Consider the following 16,660-nt stretch of genomic DNA (forward strand, 5'->3'; position numbering starts at 1 on the left):
CATCCTGGAGGCTTGGCTAATTCTAGGAAGGACAAGTAAATGCATACCTTGAATTTTCAAATCTTTGAGCTTGCTTTTTTTAAGCAAAATTCTACCCATACAAAAACCAGGACTTTAAGTGGCTTGGGACTTGTTGCCCACAAGTTTGCAAGTGTAAAGACACATGTATGTGCAAGTGGAAGTGTACTTTGAACCTGCAGCAATTTTCAAAGTGAAAGTGCACATGTATTTGCACTTTGGAAATTGGTGCACAGTCTGCAGGTAGAAAGTATGCATGGTCTTTCTCCCAGGGCAGGCTCTTTGCTCCATACAGGTGAATTTTAAAAGCTCGATGTGTGCATCAATTAGGGATACACGAATATGTTGGGCCAGTGCGCGCCGAGTGGATTTTAAAGTGCCCAAGTACATATGTACCTGCTGCTGTGTGCACAAATGAAAAGTTCCAAAACATGGGGCGGGCATTGGCGTGGCCTGGGCAGGGCAAGGCATTCCTGGATTCGAACTTCAAATTAGTGCATTATACTTACACACATAGGCGGGCACCAGGGTCCCCTGCCCGCTTATATTTACTTCTGCTATGGATGATGTGCAAGTTATAAAATAAAGATAAATAGACAGATCGGTGGGCTAACAGGGTAGAAGGAAGGCTATTAAATTAGGGGGGGTTGGAAGTCCTATTCCTTTATCTGGGCGAACTGGGAACGAACTGGTTAAAACTGATAAGGGTGTCAGCGTACATGTCTTATGCGTAGTAAGCAGCATTTGTGCACATAGGTAAGCGTCCACTGAAAAATGTGTGCACATGTGCTTATGGTCAGGCTATTTTATAACAAACATGAGTATGTTTTAAAAGGCCACGTCCCCTGGCATGAGCCAACACATGCACATGTGCGCCCATGCGCCTGTTAAAAGTTACCAGGTCTATATGTTACATATAAATTGCCTACTTCTGTCTTAGAATGAAATGCTGAATAAATTCTTCTAGTCATGCATTTCTCTATTTATTAGTAGCAGCTACTAATATATTATCTAGTCACAAAAGGCTCCATTGATGCTTCTGTAAGAATATTAACAAGTCTAAGGTAACAGAAATTCTAAGTCAATCAAAAAAGAAGCTATTTGTGTGTAAAAATTGCCTGACTGCAGTAGGCAACCGCAGCCAATGCCGACTCAAACCTACTTGTACAACTGCTTATAAACTCCCTTCCTTTCGTTCTTCCCTTCTCTTTACTCACAGTCTCTCCTCTTCCTTCTATTCCTTCCACCCTTCCCCTCACTCACATTCTTCCTCTCTTCACCTCCCCTTACTCATACTCCCACATCACCTCCCTCATTCACACTCATAGAATTACAAGATGGATATTTTAATAATCTCTAAGATGAAGTCACTTATCTGCTCAAAAGATATCCACTGCATGACTGAAGGATGATCTCAAACATTCCTCATCCAATGTCATTGAGATGACCTGGTCCATATTTCACCTCTCCAGGTTGCCTCAGGGAGACTTCCACTGAGATATTTTTTTAAACTTTATTCAAATAATGCAACAGAGCAAACAAGCATAGGCAAAGAAAAAGGCAACCAAAAAAAATCTTGCTAAACATCAATAGATATTTTGCCACAGATTTCACTGTGACAGATTTTTACTCTTTTAACATGAAAAGCTGCCTTGACAGCTCACAATAAACATAAACACAAGACACTCTTTCATCCCGCATCATATCTTCTTAGAGCAACTAACTAAAGTCATGTTAAATCCGTTTTACTGAATATTGTACATCCTGTAGTTTTTATGATTGCAGATCAGTGCAATATTATAATAGCATTCCCGTGCCTTTTGACAATCCCTAGCTACTTTTCTTGCATGTAAATAAAATCCAGATGCTCTATGTTAGTTGATACAACAACATATTAGGCGGGAGCATCTCCTTAATCCAAAACTTCAAGCTGCATAACCTGGCTATCAAATAGCAATTGTACAAATTTCATGTACCCTTTAGACATTCAAGCTAACCAAAAATATGACCCCAATAACCAGTAGTTCATCACAGAAAGGAGGCTTAATGTTAATGTCCGGCTCAATAACAGACAAAGATCGCTTCCCAAAAAAACATAAAGGTGAATTTTAAAGAATGACGCGCACCAAAATCGGGAGATTCGTGAATATGTCAGGCCAGCACACGCCGACTGGATTTTAAAAGCTGCCCGAGCGGGCGCATATCTCCTGCTGCGTGCACAAATGAAAAGTTCCAAAAAACAGCTGAGGCATGGGTGTGGTCTGGGCTGGGCATGGGCGCTCCTGGAAATAAACTTCAAATTAGCCTGTAAATGCTTACACGCACAGGTACGCACCGGGGAACCCTGCCGCGTAACTTTACTTCTGCCATGGAGGACGTGTAAGATGAATAGACAGATTGGTGGGGTTTTACGGGTCATGGCTATCAGGGGAGAAGGGAGGCTATTAAATTGGGGGGGGGGGGGTTTGGAAGTCCTATCCCTTACCTAGGCAAACTGGGAATGAACTGGGAAAAGTGGCAAATGCGTCGGCACAGGTGTCTTTTAAAATCCCCCTACTTGAGAAGCAGAGGAGGCATTTGCGCGCATAGACACACATACACTTAAAATCGCGCACACACGTGCGCACGGTCAGGTTATTTATAACATGTGCACATACATGCGCATATGTTATAAAATGGCTATGTCCCTGGGCGCGGGCTGAAGGATGTGCGCACGTGTGTGCCCACGCACCACTATGAATGTTACCGACATAGAGCTTTGCTATGCTGAGATGTTACTAGCTGGGAAAGTCTCAAAACAGCTCAATTGTAAAAAAGAGGGAGAACTATATACTACTATTGCTGACCCTCTGGTATCCTAAATGAGTGCTGATTAAGTCAAACCCTAAAAGAGTGACTGACTGTGGCTCAAAAGCACACCAAATCTAACCATATGCCAGCAGTCCTTGCCGTTTCTTATACTTTCTTGTACATAAAAACAGCCTTATGAAAAAAAATCTCTCTCAACTTATATAAAGATCAGAATATCAGATGAGTACATTCATTAAGGGGCGGATTTTCAGAGCCCTGCTTGCCTAAATCTGCCTAAATCCGGGCGGATTTAGGCGAGCAGGGCCCTGCGTGCCGGTGCGCCTATGTTCAATAGGCCTACCGGCGCGCGCAGACCCCGGGACTCGCATAAGTCCCGGGGTTTTCCGAGGGGGAGCTTGTCGGGGGCGTGTCGAGGGGGCGGGCCCGATCCGCGCGGCGTTTTCTGGGCGGGCCGTAGCGTTTCGGGGGCTGGCCCGGGGGCGTGGCCGCGCCCTCCGGACCCGCCCCCAGGTCGCGTCCCGGCGCGCTGGCGGCCCACTGGCGCGCGGGGATTTACGTCTCCCTCCGGGAGGCGTAAATCCCCCGACAAAGGTAAGGGGGGGGTTTAGACAGGGCCGGGGGGGTGGGTTAGGTAGGGGAAGGGAGGGGAAGGTGAGGGGAGGGAACGGAGGTAGGCTGCGCAGCTCGGCGCGCGCCGGCTATACGGAATCGATAGCCTTGCGTGCGCCGATCCCAGATTTTAGCGGATACGCGCGGCTACGCGCGTATCTACTAAAATCCAGCGTACTTTTGTTGGCGCCTGATGCGCCAACAAAAGTACGCCAAATCGCGCTATTTGAAAATCTACCCCTTAATGTACTCATCTGATTTTCTGTGGCAAAGATGTGAAATTTGGTGCCCAGCTATTTTTTTAGTTAGGTGATGGGAGGAATCGGCACAGCTCATGTCTGCTACTATTTTTTTCCTATCAGTGGCAGGAGGGAGAGGTTTTCTGGCGCCACTGATTCACATTTATTTTTCAGTTTTTAAAAGCACGGTGAATGGCAAAGTTACCCAGAGAAAGTTAGCAGATAACTAGGCCACTCGTAAGGTTTTTGAATATGGACCTCACTGAGTACAACCATTGATAAGACTTAAAATGAAAATTCAAACATGCACCAGTTTTGAATGATACCAGAACACAAATGTTACTAGCTCTACAACAGCAAACCAGCTGGCACTTGCCAAAGCTAAGAATGACAAATTGATTTTTGAGAAACATTCTTCCTTTTCTTTGTGGAGGAAAAATGTATTTCTGGAGGTGTCAGCCCTGCTTTAAATGTTGGTAAATACATTATTTGTCTGTTAGCAGCATGAGAAAGCATTGGAAATGAAAAATTCCGATCAATTCACTGCTTACAAGACTGCTTCTCATCCCAATCTGTACCTCTACCACTTCTATATCTGCTGGGCTCAAAACTGGCCTCGAGTTAAATATAAATAAATCATGTTAATATGGGTGTTGCGACCTCTCATGCTCACCTCCTTTTTCGCTGCACCATCAATTCTTGGAAGAATGGCGGCCTCCACCAGTCACTGCCAACCTCCCTGGCATTCCTGGGATGGCGTGTGCGCTGCCGACTGCCATCTTGCTTCTGGAGTCACTTAGGCACGCGTGTGCACGCATGGGCCACCTATGTACATGTCATGGCGGGATCCTCGGGGGCGTCCCCTCTGCATGTCGTCATCTCACTATCTGTACTTAAACAGACTGGCCCAATGCTCCTACGAGTTAGCAAGGAGTTCTTCTCGCTGCTGAATCCGCTTCTCCTTGGACTTCCGGTTCCTGTTCCTGTCTGGTTCCTGTTCCTGCTCCTCGGGTCTCTTCCACGTTCCTAGGCTATCCACTCCTCGGAGGGCCTTCCTGTCTTGATCTTTGGGAACCATTCCTCGTGAGTACCACTTTACTCATCTCTGCCAAGTCTTGCTGGAATTCCCCGCAGTGTACCCCGTGCCTCGAGCTACTACCGCGTCCTCACCAGCTGGATATGCTACACCTTACCCTGCGCTGCAGGATATTGTTTCTTCATCCTCAAGTACCTTTTGAGCTCCAGGACCTCAGACTACCTCAACACCATCATCACCACACAGTCATCTTCGGCGTACCCCGTGCTGCGGGCTACTACCGGATCTGCACACCTGAGGTATTTGCTACACAACTGAGAGACTGTCTGGTGTACCCCGCTCTGAGGGCCACAACCGGATTGTCACATCTGAGGTGTCACCCTGGGAATGCCCTCAGCTCAAGAACTGTACTTTGACTGTATTACCCGCTGCACGGGTTCTGCTCCAGAACTGCACCTTTAACTGCATTCCCCACTCCACGGGTTATGCTCTCTCTCTCTCCCTAATAAAGTCTATCCTACAGCTGTGTCTTAGCTATTGAGACCGTGCCTACCTGCGGTGAGGCCCACAGGGCTCCTCCCTGTGAGCGGAGACATCTCTCACCTTGGCCCAGGTCCACATCCATACCAAAACATAACAGATTGCTAACTCCATGGCCCCGACTCAGGTCTCAGCCCTCCAGGCCATCCCTGGCCTGGCCCAGTGACTCTCCGAGCAACAGAGAACACTAGAAACTTTAACCAATGCTTTCAACCAGTTGAGTTCTCGGCTGGATTCTGCCTCGATGCCTGACAAACTCTCTTCCACTTCACAGGCGTTGCCTATACGGCACGCCATACCCTTGCCTGCACCTACGCTTTTTACAAGTGATCCCCTGTTATGTAGAGGCTTTCTGAATCAGTGCTATATGCACTTTTCACTGCAACCTACCTACTTTCCAGACATAGTGTCTAAAACTACATACATACTGTCTCTTTTAAATTAAACTCTGGAATTTGTTGCCAGAGGATTGTGGTTAGTGAAGTTAGTATAGCTGTGTTTAAAAAAGGATTGGATAAGTTCTTGGATGAGAAGTCCATTACCTGCTATTAATTAAGTTGACTTATATAATAACCACTGCTATTATTAGCAACGGTAAACATGGACTAGACTTAGTTTTTGGGTACTTGCCAGGTTCTTATGGCCTGGATTGGCCACTGTTGAAAACAGGATGCTGGGCTTGATGGACCCTTGGTCTGACCCAGTATGGCATATTCTTATGTTCTTATGTTCTTTGGTCGGGAAAGCCCTGTGGGAGCGTAATGATCCAATTCTCAAAGAATTGACTGACTTCCTTGCTCTCTTTCGTTCTGTATTTGACGATCCCGCTCGCAAGGACTGTCGCTGGATCTGCTCTCCTACATCTCCAACAAGGTACCAAACCTTTAACTGACTATGTTATTGAGTTTAAAACCCTGCCCTCGGAACTACATTGGGATCTGGGTTGCCTATGGGCCATTTTCCTGGAAGGCCTTAACTCTCGCATCAAAGATGAATTAGCAGCATGTGAGTTTCCCAATCACCTGGACTCTCTCATTGACCTAGCCGGACATATTGATCGACGTCTACGTGAATGGTCACAAGAGCTTAAAGGTCCCAAGAAGATACCATCAGGGCTTCCTCGCTCTCGTCCACCGCCTGTTACCCAGACTACGCCAGTACATTGTATTGAGGAGGAGGAACCCATGCACCTGGCCCACAGTCATCTATCAGCTAGAGAAAGGCGTCACCAGAAAAGACTAGGCCTCTGCATGTACTGTGGCCAACCTGGTCACGCTGTACCCACCTGTCCTATCTGACTGGGAAACTCGCAGACCTAGGATCTGCCGGAGGACTCTTCCTAGGTCTAACATCTCCATCTCCTTCACTGACCCTTCCAGTCTCCATTAACTCAGATGCTCTTGAGTTCCATACATTAGCTTTAGTGGGTTCCGGTGCCAGTGGGAACTTTATACTCAGACAACTCGTGGAGCAGCTATGAATTCCCACAGTTCGGACACCCACACCACTGCTCTTGTCTTCTATCCATGGTGAGCCATTACCTGGTGAGGTCTCGTTTTCCACTCAACCTTTCCGTCTCCGCACGGGATCCCTCCACATGGAGACCATCTCGCTTCCAGTCCTCGATAAAGCAATACATCCAGTGGTACTCGGATTACCATGGCTACAATTGCATACACCTCAATTCTTTTTTGTGGGCAAGGAGGACGGTTTCCTTCAGCCATGTAAAGACTAACGTGGCCTGAATGGGATCACTATGAAGGACCGCTACCCATTGCCATTGATCTCTCAACTTTTTGATAGGCTCCAAGGAGCCAAAATATTCACAAAATTGGACCTTAGAGGGGCATACAATTTGGTCTGAATATGCCAGGGTGATGAATGGAAGACAGCATTTAATACCCGCAACGGCCATTTTGAATATTTAGTTATGCCCTTTGGCCTTTGCAACGCCCCGGCCGTGTTTCAAAACATAATGAATGAAATCTTCAGGGACCTGCTTTACACCTGCATAGTAGTATATCTTGACGATATACTGGTCTTTTCCCAGAATCTCCAAAACCACCAATTGGACATCACCAAGGTTTTTCAGAGATTGAGGGACCACCACTTATATGCCAAATTGGAGAAATGCTGTTTTCATCAAGAATCCGTTCCCTTTTTAGGCTACGTGGTGTCCAGTCAGGAGTTCCAGATGGACTCACAAAAAAACAAGAGCATTTGAGACTGGCACCAACCTACTGGGCTTAAAGCTCTGAGAAGATTCCTCGGATTCACCAACTGCTACAGATCATTCATTCATCACTATTCATCCTTGATCGCGCCTCTTACAGCCATGACGCAAAAAGGAGCTAACCCTTCTCAATGGTCACCAGAAGCCGTGAGCACCTTCCAACAACTCAAGAAGATGTTCCTTCAAGAGCCCCTTCTACGCCACCCAGATCCCCAATGCCCTTTCATCGTCGAGGTCGATGCCTCTGACATCGGGGTTGGAGCAGTCCTTAGCCAAATGCTGATAACCATACGTTATATCCCTGTTCCTTCTCAGCATTTCTCTCCAGCCAAACAAAACTACGGGATAGGAAACAAGGAGCTACTAGCGATTAAATTGGCATTCGAGAAATGGCACCCTTGGCTCAAAGGTGCTCAACATCAAATCATGGTTTACACCGACCACAAAAACCTCGAATACTTTCATCAGGCATAATGCCTGAATCACAGACAGGCTCGTTGGTCATTATTTTTTAACCGCTTTGACTTCCTCTTGAAGTACCGCCCTGTGGACAAGAATACTCACTCGGATGCTCTATCCTGTTCTTTTTCTATGGAAGATGTCCCTGACACACTGTGCCATATCTTGACCCTACTAGGGTACTTCTTTCTGCTACCCACACGGTTCCAGCCGGGAAGACGGTGGTCCCACAGGCACTCCGGAGGAATATACTCCATTGGGCCCACAACTCTCTGCTCGAGGGTCATCCTGGACAATCCCGGACCTTTGCCACTCTACAAAGGTATTACTGGTGGTCCTCCATGAAAAAATACGTTCGGGCCTACGTGGAGTCGTGTCCTACTTGCGCGAGACAGAAACCACCACCTGGTCGTCCCTGGGGACTTCTTCAGCCACTACCCACTCCAAGTGAACCGTGGACACATATAGCCACGGACTTCATTGTTGACCTACCAAAGTCCGAGGGCAATAATACCATCTGGGTCACAGTTGAGCATTTTTCTAAAATGGCCCATTTCGTGGCGCTACCTGGATTACCTTCAGCTCCAGAACTGGTGAAGTTATTCATCCGTCATGTCTTCCACCTCCATGGCCAGCCAAGACATATCCTCTTCGACAGAGAGGTTCAATTCACTGCGAAGTTTTGGAAGACTCTATGCTGAAAATTTGACATATCTCTGGATTTCACTAGCGCTTACCATCCACAGGCAAATGGACAAACTGAAAGAACGAATCGCATGCAAAAGCAGTTTCTCAGAGCCTATGTTAACTCCAGGCAAAGCAATTGGTCTGAGCTGCTTCCGTGGGCTGAATTTGCTTTGAATTCTCATCCTTCAGCTTCCACAGGGTCATCACCCTTTCAACTCATCTATGGATGTCAACCTCTACCTCCTCTACCGGTGCCGTTGTCAGTATCGTTGCCTGCAGCCCAGGCATCGGCACAAGAACTGCATCAACTCTGGCAGCACACCAAGGACCTTCTGCAAAAAGCTGGGCAAAAGGCCAAGAAGTTCTATGACGCTCACCACCGAGCAGCCCCACAGTTCCAACCTGGAGACAAGGTATAGCTCAGTACCCACTTCATTCACCTCAAACTGCCTTCTGCTCAATTTGCACCCAGATACATCGGCCTTTTTCAGTCCTCCGCTGGCTGGGTCCCGTCACCTAGAGCCTACAGTTACCTTCTTCACTGCGCATCCACAACACCTTCCATATCTCCCTTCTAAAACCATTTATCCTATTAGAATTCTCGAGGAAGTCACCTGAACCTCAACCTCTTACCGCTGAAGGGGACATCACCTATCAGGTCAAGGATATACTGGATTTAAGAAAGCACGGAAGGCGATGGGAGTACCTCTTATCCTGGGAAGGATTTGGTCCCGAGGAGAATACCTGGGAGTCTGCAAGCAACATCCTCGACAAAGAGTTGATCCGGCAATTCCACATTTCCCATCCTAGGAAACCAAAACCCCCGGGGAGGAGCCCTAAGAAGGGGGGTACTGTTGCGGCTGTCGGTCGCAGATGGCTGCAACCTCTCATGCTCACCTCTTTTTTCGCTGCACTAGCTACTGAGACTGCACCTACCAGTGCTGAGGCCCACAGGGCTCCTCCCTGTGGGGCGAAGACATCTCTCACCTCGGCTCAGGGTCCACATCCATACCAAAACATAACAATGGGAATGATATATATTGTAGATGAATGAATGTTTGAACACTAACATATTTCTCAAGTGTTTATAGGTAAAGACAATCTAAAACTTTAAAACAGCATCCTCACTTTCAAGAATTATTTACTTAGTAAATTTTAATGCTTTTTTATAATTAAAAAAGAAATATAACGGTCAGTTTCTCTTTGAACTTCATAGCCTACAAGTCACTGTAGTAAGATGTCCTGCATTATCAGTAATAAATAGTGGAAGTGCAAAATAAATGCAAACTAGTTTGCCCTCTAGTAATCACAGTGCAGGAATGAAAAATCAAATTCTAAACTGGTGAACTTTCTGTAAGGGATCCATAACTACTACAGAAGAATGCAGGACAGACATTGCTAGCATAGCCTCTGGGAAACAACAGAAAACCTCAGTAGGAATAGGTTTTCACATTTCAAGATGGTTTAAGAAAAATTAAATCTAAAAGTAGAAATTGGATTCATGAGAATTAATATAAGCCTCTCCTCTCTCACCCCCCCCCCCCAAAAAAAAATGTATGCATAAAGAAGGAAATTAAAACAAACTTGGATCAATACTTTTATTTCATAAGAACAATAAAAACAGTAAGGTACAGCCCATGGATTTCACTTCCAAATTCCAAAGTACTTCTAACATGCAGCACATGTTATGTGAAGCTTATTAAGGTAGTGTTTGTCCTGCAAGATATGACATGCCTGGTGCATCTTTGGGTTTGAATCAATTGTCTACTGACAAGATTTTAACGCAAAAAAAATATGCAGTCAAGTATTTGGGATGTAGAAACTCAGAGGAGCAGTATAGGATGGTGATGAATATTGATGTGCCCCAAACAGAAGAGACGTTTGGGGGTAATCATACCTCACCAATTCAAGAGTACCAAGGAGTGTGACACAACAGCATCCCTAGGGTACATAGGGAGATATTCAGTAAAAGTGGCAGAAAAAGGAAAGCGATAATACCTTTCTGCAGATCATTAGTGAGACCTCATTTGAAGTACAGTGTCCAGGTGCAGAGACTGCATCTCCAAAAGAATAGAGAGAGCTCAGAGAAGGGTTATGAAAACAGTGCAGAGTCTGCACCACAAGCCCTTTATGATAAGACAAATGGACCTAAGTAGGCATAGCCTAGAAGAGAAATCGAAAAGGGGGAATAAGATGGAGACCTTCAACAGGTACAATTAATGCATAACACACAAACACTTTTCAGTGGAAAGGAAATTCTAGAGCAACAGATAATGTTATGGGACTAGAAGAGGGTAGATTCAGTGATAATGAAAAGAAGTATTTTTTATAGAAGGCATGGTGCATGTATGAATAGCCTTCTTATGTAAATGGTGAAGATAAAAACAAAAACCATTGACAAGTACAAAGGCTCTTTAACTGTGTGGAAGCAAGTGGAAAATCAGGAATCAAGGAAGGTCTGCAATACTGTAATAATAAGGAAAATGGGCAGATTAGATGAACCTTGTGGTTATCTGCCTTTATATTCTATTCAGAGATGGCCAATTCCACTCCTCAAGAGCCACAGACAGGCCTGGTTTTCAGACTATCCATAATGAATATGCATGAGATAAATTTGTATGCACTACCTCCATTCTATGCAAATATATCTTATGTATATTCATTATGGATGTCCTAAAAATCAGAACTGTTTGTGGCTCATGAGGACCAGAGTTGTCCATTCCTCTTTTATATTTTTATATTTTATCAGTCTGGAAAAAAACTTTGATTTTAATTTGGTTTAATCTCCTTGTTTTTTACCCCCCCGAAGTTTTGGGCAGATTTTGGAACAGAACAGTATTGTAGAAGTGTCTCTGTATCTATTTATCTCATAATAATTCATGACATCTCCATAATGGAGAAACAGAATTAAAGAAAAAAAGGGCAGAAAACTATGTCTTGGTCTACAGATAAAACTCAGAAATGCCCTGATTCACTAAGCTATTTTTCCAGAAACACAACACAGGAGAAAAGCCTTAATGAATCAGACCCTAGGCCTAAACTTAAGACATATTTAAAAAAAATTAATTCATGTGACCCTAAATTTAAACAACTGTACTTTTTGGCTACCTGGCTCTTGAAGAAGAGATGAATAATTTCTACAATATTAGTTCTGCTATTCCTTATATGAGACAAACCACTTAAGATGCCTGGTAAGGTAGAAAGTTGTACCTTTTTAGCCCACGGTCAAATAGTAATTGCTTTCTAATCTTCATTACATTTTTGTGTAGGTGTACTTTTGGATGAGCGGATGGAATGCATACATAGTATACTGCTGTAAAAGGCACAGATTTGACATGTTGATTTAATAAGTCATGTTCTCACGTGACTGCAAGAGTGATTTTTAAAATAACCTTCTTCCATTTAGGATAACATCTACAATAATGATTATACAGTATAGGATATGTTCAGTATATTTATATATAAGGCAAGGGATCCCCAAACTTTTAAAGCGAACGCCCGCAAGCAAAATTTCAAATCATTGAGAGAGCTGGGGGTGGTCTCCCTTAGAGACTGGCCCTATCCATGATTTCCAATGCTGGAGAAGGGAGAACGTAGGGCAGGGTTCCCACAAAGATATGGCAGGTAGAGCATCACAAGGAATATTTCTAAGAAGTGTATGATTCTGCAACACCTGCCACCCCCTTTCTCAGTATCTACATCTGCCCTCAGGTGGAGTGTGGGTTGTGGGAACAGCAGGGTAGTGTTTCTGGCACATTTTCTCCCACTCACACACACTCATGTACACTTTTTCTCTCTCTTTACTTCTCTTACCCTATTCCCTCTTCCACTTTTTTCCTCTCACTTTTCTCACCCTCTTTCCCCTCCACTCTCCCTCTCTTTTCCCTTATTTTACCATCTCTTTTCCTCATACATTCTTCCCTCCTTTTCACCCCTTTCCACTCACTCCTGTCTCTTCCTTTCTGGCACATTTTCTCCCACTCACACATACTTATGTACACTTTTCTCTCTCTTTACTTCCCTTACCCTACTCCCTCTTCCACTTTTTCCTCTCACTTTTCTCACCCTCTTTCCCCCTCCACTCTCCCTCTCTTTTCCCTTCCTTTACCCTCTCTTTTCCTCACACATTCTTACCTCCTTTTCACCCCTTTCCGCTCACTCCTTGTCTCTTCCTTTCCTCATCTCTCCTCCTCATTCCTTTTTTCACCCTCTCTTCTCCCTTCCTCTCACACAACTTTCTCTTACTTTCATCCCCCTCCCTTTCCCTCCTTTTCACCCTCGTTCCCTCCCTTCACGATCTCGTCCTTTTACTCCCCTTCCCTCACTCATAATCCCACCCCTTCCTTTACCCCTTCCCTCCCCTCAATTCACTTCACACTTCCTATTCTTCCTTTTATCCCTCTCCGCCCCATACTCCCCCATACTCCCTTCTCTTCCTTTCACCCCTCCTCTCACTCACATTCTGCTTCCTTTCATTCTTCCCTTCTCCTCACTCACATTCCTCCTCCCTTCCTTTCAACCATTCCCTTCACTTCCCCTCACTCATACTCCCACCTCACCTTCCTCATTCACACTCATCTAACTCCCTATCCCCTTCTTCCTCTTCTCTCCTCCCTTCCTCTCTTACTTAGGCAACCTCCTCTTCTGCTGGCAGGGATTGGGAACCCCATCAGCACATCTGTATTTGTGATGATGCTACCACATCAGTCTTCTTCTGCTTGCACTTATGTCCACTCTGATACTAGCTGTTGTGGGCGCGTCCACCACGCCGCTGATGGGCCGATGGTTTGGAGGCCCTTGGCTACTGTTGTAGGCGCGAGGAGCGCAGCCGCCTCTAGAGCCGGTGGTGTGAGCCCTTGGGCCACGGTGAGACCTAGGGAGAAGCCCCAAGCCACACCGTGGGAGGTGAGCCGATGCAGGCATGGAGAGCCAGGCAGGTAATAAAGCAGGAATAAGGAGTAGGGTCTGACCCTCAGCTGGACCTGCACGCCCATGGCAACCAACAACGCAATGTTGATTGATGAACGGTCCTCCAGTTGTTCCAAGCCCTTTCGGACCTGCCACTGGGTAACGGCATTGGGCGGCAGGCCGGACAGAGGACGAGGGCAGACAGAATCCTTAGTACATGGAAGACATCTTAGATGAGGGCTGGTGCAGACATCATAGACAAGGGCTGGTGCAGAGACATCATAGACGAGGGCTGGAAAGGAAGACATGGGCAATGTCCCTCAGGGCGCCCTACTCAGCCCACCCGCGGGACTGAGTCGCGGACCACCCCGTCCCATACGCGCCCTACACAGCCCAGGAAGGCTGTTCGCGGACCACGCTGAGAGCAGGAGAGTGCAGGGAAGATCCAGGCGAGAAGGAACTCCGATGCCGGGACCAATGACATCTGAAGCCCCGTCGGCTGGCAGGAAGGGAAGCTCCAGAGCACAGGGACGAATCCCTCCTGTTGGCCACTCCAGGGCCCAACAGGACAGAAGGCTCAGGAGCCAGACGAAGACATAGGGCAGAACATCCGGAACTGGATCAGGAACTGGAACAGGTACAAACATCAAGGCAATATCAGGAACAGACATCAAAGCAACAGGGAGCCATCAAGACAAGCGAGACCATGGAGGACCTGGATCAGCAGACAGAACACAGCAATGTGCAAGCTAATCCGAAGGCAACCAGGAAGTGGAGTGAAAGTCCTTTTATACTGCAGGATGCAAGCAACTCCCTGGGAGGCGTTCACCTGGACTGCCCCTTTCTGGCCCTATAACAGAGGAAGAGAGCCGCGGGCCGGCCCCTAGGGAGAAGGGCGTGGCCGGAACCAGGAAGTCCAAGCAAGCACAAGCAAGCCACAGGCAGGCCTCAAGAACAGCTAGGCCTCCCAGGCCCTGGAGCAAATCCTGTATGGTACACAGGCGAGGCCCTGGCTTCGGAGCGGCCTCCGGAGGAGAAGGTGAGATACCTCCTGTAGCGCAGCAACAGGGGGGATCGTAACACTAGCACTTTAAGCATTTGTAAAAATTGCAGGTCCCAATTCCTCTCACTGCTGATCTTATATATTATGAGATCAGAAACAAAAGGAAGCGCTACTCACAATACCTGCCCATGCTCAAAGTTCTAGTATTGGTAGATGGTATCAAATCTGGTCACAGCGACTGAATAAGCTCCCATGATTCCTCCTTCTGCTCCTGCCTCAGGCCATATGTAACCTGCATGACACCATAGGCCATGTTAAATTCAGCTATGGGCTGGATGTGACTCACAGGCCATAATTTGGGAACCCCTGGAATAAATCGATGAAGACTCAATTTATAAATGCAGTTTTATTTTGTTTATTGTGTATGTGAAAGGGTCCCTCCCATTCCTTCCTTAAACAACCCTATTTAATCTGTAAGTTTCAACAATACCTAAATGTAAGTCAGTGACTTAGAATCATTTATTAATTTAAAAGTTTCTTAGGCTTTATTTTTCAACCTTGAGAGCTTCAGAGCTCATATTGCCTCAAAGAGTAATTGCTTAAAATGTGGAGAGATCATCAGCAATTACTTAGCATTGATTTTGGGAGTGTGTTAAAATTCTCTGTCTTCCGTCATATCTCTGCATGGTTGGGTAGCTCTATCCCACTGAATTCCTTATTAGGCTTATTGGATATTTTTGAGGAATATGAGCTGTCAGACAATAATTTGTTAATGTTTGTGTATAAAGCATGTATGATTTAAAAATGTATATTATTTCAAAAGATAAGTAAAGAAGCAATGGTGAATACAAATGCATAACTTTTTACTTATGGAAAAGTTATCTGTTTCCAAGAAAAATTGTAAACAGTGGAAGGCGTTTCTGATTTCTTTGCCTTCTAGAATCTGCAGTTTGATTGTGAACTCATCCAATTCATAACAACCATCCACATTTCAGGGGCATTGTTGGGGAGGCAGGGATAGGGGAAGTTAGGGATTAAAAGAGGGGAAGACATCAGTGTCAGGCAGCAGAATTTTGGAGTGCCTAATAATTGAAATAATTGTGTTTGTAAGCATGGTCTTCTGATGATCTTTTTTTGTTATTGTTGTATGATGCCTGTGTTGTCTTCTTTACTCAATAAACATATTTTTCCCAAATCTACCTGGCTAAGGTGTAATTTCAGGAACAAATGAGGACATGAAACAGTTTCATACAATGTTTATTAAAGTTAAAGAGGAAATGTCTAACAGTAAGGGTGAATAAATGTTCTTTTAAAAGACATAAAGAATAGTAATCAGCTCTTGTTTATGGTGGGCAATTCAGGCCTGTACTCTTCCTTTGATAGTCCCATGGGAAGAGAGAAAAGATTTTGGTACCTTGTAACTTTAAAAGAAGAATTAAGTGATCCTATTAGCTGGAAGCCAGTATTGTACTATTTGCTAAACAACAGTGACACTCTCTGGAAATTAATTCTAATGGTAGAGGATTTTTATAATTATCTCATCACTAGGAGCATGTCATTCTTTTGAAATTCAAATTGGGAAATAGCAGACTTTTGCATTAAAGTTTAGCTAAACAATACATTATTTATTCATTCCTGTAGCCAGTAACAGGCAAGGACTATGTACTAATGAGTCTTCCTAACCAATCACAGCTATATTTTTGAAATCTGGAAAGAAACATATGGACTTCCTTTGTCTCTCAGGAGACAGAGAGGGACAGACTGAAGGTTCAGGAAGTAATCAATCAGTTTCATCCTGTATGGCTGATAGAAAAAAATGGGGAAAGGGAGTTTTTTCTCCAGGTAGTTTTCTAGAGATTTACCCTGACAAAGTATCACTTATGTAGTAAACTGAAATAAGCATAGTTTTTTGTTTTTATGTAGAAAGGACATGTCAAATGATTTTTAGATAATTGTTGGTTTTGCTTTAATTCTATCTAGCTGAACAATATTAACTTAGTATTTACATTCTGTGAATATTAGACAAACTGGTTTTAAGGGAAAGTCAGAAGATTTAGCACAGTTTTAATCAGAATATGAAAATAATTATTTTATTTTATTTTATTTTTGTAAAGTTT

General features: G+C 44.9%; 1 protein-coding gene across 1 annotated transcript in view; it reads left to right on the forward strand.

Annotated features, from left to right (window-relative positions):
* EFEMP1 (EGF containing fibulin extracellular matrix protein 1) overlaps nt 1–16,660 on the forward strand; it is a 272,874-nt gene that overhangs the window by 91,299 nt on the left and 164,915 nt on the right. The window lies entirely within an intron of this gene.

This window comes from Rhinatrema bivittatum, chromosome 3, assembly GCF_901001135.1.
Source record: "Rhinatrema bivittatum chromosome 3, aRhiBiv1.1, whole genome shotgun sequence".
Taxonomy (NCBI): domain Eukaryota; kingdom Metazoa; phylum Chordata; class Amphibia; order Gymnophiona; family Rhinatrematidae; genus Rhinatrema; species Rhinatrema bivittatum.